The following is a 4,183-nucleotide window of genomic DNA, read 5'->3' on the forward strand; positions in this document are numbered from 1 at the left end:
GACGCCTGCAGCCGGTAGCCGGGCTAGGACCGGGGGCCCGGTTAAATATTCAGTTGTACTCTCGCCTTCAGATTAGTTAGCCACTCACAGCGAGAGATATGGTTTTAATCAGATGCTGGCAGCTGAGGACTACCCAGGAATGTGCTATGATGTTTTTGCTGCTTGGTCTTGGCTACTCCCCCTCAACGTGTCGGTGCTCACAAGCTTAACCCCTTGCGAGCCGCCGCTCCGGCCCCGGCCGCGGGGGTAGGGGGAGCTGGGGACCAGGACAGACCCCTCCCAGGAGGGGGTCGGAACCCCACGGAGGACACGCTGGGAGGGGAGTGTGGTGGGAGACCGGGGGACCCTGGGGGGCACGGAAACCTGTGGCGCCCGCAGTTTGCGGGGCACAGGTACTGATCCTTCTTAGGTAGCAATGGGCCCGAAACGATCTTCTAGAAAATGGGTCCTCTTATGTGTCTGCATAAACGTGGGTGCAGTGATGGTGTTAAAAAATCCAAGTCCAGACCAACAGCCTTTCCCCGCCCCCCCCCCCCTCAAAAAAACATCAAAATTAAAATACCACCTTGTCCCCCCCTCCCCAAATCTGTGGCTAGCTGAACCAAAATATTGGGTCAGTGCAATTCAGTTTCTGGGTCACATCCAGACCTGACCTTTGTACTTCCCACTCATCTTTATTCAAACATTTATCATGTTTTGTTTCTCAGTGCTGTACAGCTGTTTTCCAACTTGTATGAAAGAGCCTCTGATAAAAAATCACATTTTTGTCCTTGTAGCAGAACTTATTTTTTTTCTCAAGGCTGTAAACTTAGCCTAACGTTTATTTTCTCAAAACAGTACAAAATATTTCTGTTCAAAACTGTGGCATTGCCCTCTACAGCAATACCCAATTTAAAAAGAGAAAAAAAGAGCAGTACTTTCCCTGCAGTTTTAATACATTTTATATATATTTCTAAGGGTTTTGGAAGAGGGAAATATTTAATACAAAATGATTTTGCCGCTGGGGAGTTTAGGGTTCAAAACTGGTGGATGCATTTGGTCATCATTCACATTCAAAGCTACTGAATGGTACAATATTTTCTTTGATATGGTGTGGTACTCTTCTTTTATGAATAGCAAAAGTGGTAGGAGCCCTGTGCCTGAGGTGACTAAAAGCAGATAGTTTCATCTCGCTTGCCTGTATCTGTCTTTCATTTCAGAAGTGCTAATTTTAGCCAAAAAGGACATGGGGGACATGTTTTTAGACACTAGCATAGTGTTCATGGAAGGAATCACACGCCACATAAGTAAGGAGGCATTTGCTACAATTAACATGTTGCTGGCTACGCACATGTTGGTATTTGCAGGATTAGATCTGAATTCCTTGGGACACTGTTGTATTCATGTTTAACAATGTTAGTTTTGTACAGCTTGCACTGCACTGTATGTTGTTTTGAACACCTTGTGCTAGATGCCTACCAGCAAGACTGGAGCTTCTTGGTCGTGGGGCAGTATATATTTTAAAGAATAATACTTTGCTCAGAGTGCTTTGTGGGAGTTACACAGACTGCCTAATATGAAGGATGATATTGTGCCTAGTTTGAGCATGGTACAGTAACAAAGCAACTTCTATAAAGCAGCCCAGCCTGGTGCTGGCATAAGCAGGATTACCATTTGTGCTTTGCCCAACACGAAACCCAGGCACGTTTCACTGAAATACCTTCACTAGTTTCACTAATGGTTACAAATATGCTTTATACTATTTGTTGTTGGATTTGAGAGAGATGAAAATGCCTTTCATTTGCCAATAGAGAGCAGTTTAAGAGCCCTTTTGAGGTGCAATGAATTTACATCTACTACAGAAATGCCAAGAGGTCCTTCACTAGCAACCAGCATTTGGGGCATCACTAATAATCTCACAGAAAAACTTTTTTTTATTGATAAGTGGTTAATAACTAACTGGAAAAAAATTACAGTTTTCTTAGAGAATAAAAAATATCTCAGGCCTTGAAGGACTACACTATCTATTTTGTAATTCAACTTAGAACAGCTCCCCTGATGTCCCACACTGTTGAGCTAAATGCTAAAATTCAGAACTGTTACATTAAACATATGTAATAGGATTGCCTTCTGAACATAGGAGGAATCCAGGCAGAAAGCCCCGCAGGAATTCAGTTATTTCGCCTATACTTCTCTGCAGGACTTAAAGGGCATGCTTTATACTTTATGAAAAGTAAAAGATTTTTATTTCTCTACAGTAAAAACAGAATCAAATGGACAATGGCTGTTGTGACCTTAAGCCTGACTATTAAAAGATTATAGCAGAGAGAGATTGCTATGTTTTCCAGGATGATGACTTTTTTTCTTATATTTGTTGTGTCTGATCTTACTATTGCTGGCAAAGGCTCAGCCCCTACCCAAGGTTTTTTTGTTTTAAGTTAACTGCTTATTGTACAGAACAGTATCAGCCTCAGCACTTCCCAAACATAAGCAATTTTTCAGCAGGTCTAAAATTATCTTGAAGTTGCAGCTGGAAACCTTCACCTCAGTGAGTTTTTCTATCGTTTTTCCGGACGTTAGCTCTGCCCAAACCACAGTCTGTTATTAGGATCACTGGGATTCCAGTCTGGGTGGAAACTGGGGTAGCAGCATGAAATAAAAGCACCACAGTGCAGAGACCTTCGGAAGACATAAACTTCCATGAATGCCTTGAAAGTGGTATCAATAATTTGTGAAAAATCTGCTTGCAGCAAAGCAATGTGGTAGCTAATCTTGCAATAGCTTGCTCAGGAATGCATGGTTTATTATTAAAGTAATCTTTTAAAATTTTATTGGAATGTGCTTCCACAGTGGTGTCGCTGCCTTTGTGGGCTTACTATGTGTGTGTCATCTTGTCCATAATTAAACTTCTAACTGACAGACCTGGGACTTTTTTTCCCTTAAACCTCCTACTTTGAATGCTGGAATTTCATTTGAACTTTAAATACTGCCTTGGAATTTGCCATAAGGTAAACTGTCTGCTCTTGTACACTTCCCTGCACTGCTACAGATGTTGCAGACACACAATAAGTGACTGAATGTAAGAGGACTTGCAAATTTGTGTCTTAGTGTTAAAAAAGGGCTGACAGGAATGGAGCAGTTGTTCAGATGCTCAAGCTGTCCCTAGAGAATTCTCACTTCGGAATATATGTGAATAAAAGTTAATGGAAAACTGGCCTAGAAAGTACATTTTCAGTGAAGCTTCACTGCTGTCAACTGGTGAAGGCAAAGTATGTCAAAGGAAACATGAAGGAAGAATTTGTACTTCAGCCTTTGGACTTCTCAGCCAAGTTTCTCATGTGACTTGGACTTGTTGACCACTTCTTTTTATAAATTCAGTTAAAGATAAAGTCCACAGAATATCTGAAGCAAAAAGCATCCTTGCTATTTTAAAATCATAAATTACAATCTATAGTTCATTTTAGTATAGCTCTAGGCATATATCTGGGAAACGCAGTCCACACATTAATAGCTTCGGTACCCAAATGCTGGATCATCAGCAGACCTCAAACTTGGCTTGAAGTAGTTTCTCATGGAATCAAGAATTGACTTGAATAATTATTCAGTCGAAGGCTTGTTTGTTGAGGCCCACGTTTGGGTGTCTCAGGCTTGGACTGCCACAGCGATTGAAACTGATAATACGTTCAGCCATTTAGAAGTGATTGAGTAGGAGAAGTGTAAGGGCTATAGCCCCTCAGCTGAGGTACAACAGCTGTCTTGGTCTGTGCCTTAGCCAGCTGCAATGTGAGGTAAACCCAACTAGTTTAGATTGCCTTTAGTGGTATTTGCTAACAAAGCTAACCTCTCTCTCAGCTGATGACTGCTAATATATGGCTGAGAAAGGTTGACTTCCCATGGTACTTTACCCTCTGCCATGCTTCAGGCAGGGATATTTCAGGAGGAGATAGTGAATTTTAGGATTGGAAGCTCATGCCTTGATATTACAGTGCTGCGGCTCTCCAGCTCTGAGGTTCTACCCGTAACTGACATGGTCACCAGCATAATGCGGGTTTCCAAAACAAGAGACACATTGTGGAGTCATTCAGCAATTTTTCATATCTCCTCTCATCTGCAGCCATAATTTGCCTCAGGCCTGTCTGTGGATGTGTGCTGGCATGGAAGGTAGGCATGCTTTTATGTCACACAACATGGTCGTGGTGTGCAG

This window comes from Nyctibius grandis, chromosome Z, assembly GCF_013368605.1.
Source record: "Nyctibius grandis isolate bNycGra1 chromosome Z, bNycGra1.pri, whole genome shotgun sequence".
Taxonomy (NCBI): Eukaryota; Metazoa; Chordata; class Aves; order Nyctibiiformes; family Nyctibiidae; genus Nyctibius; species Nyctibius grandis.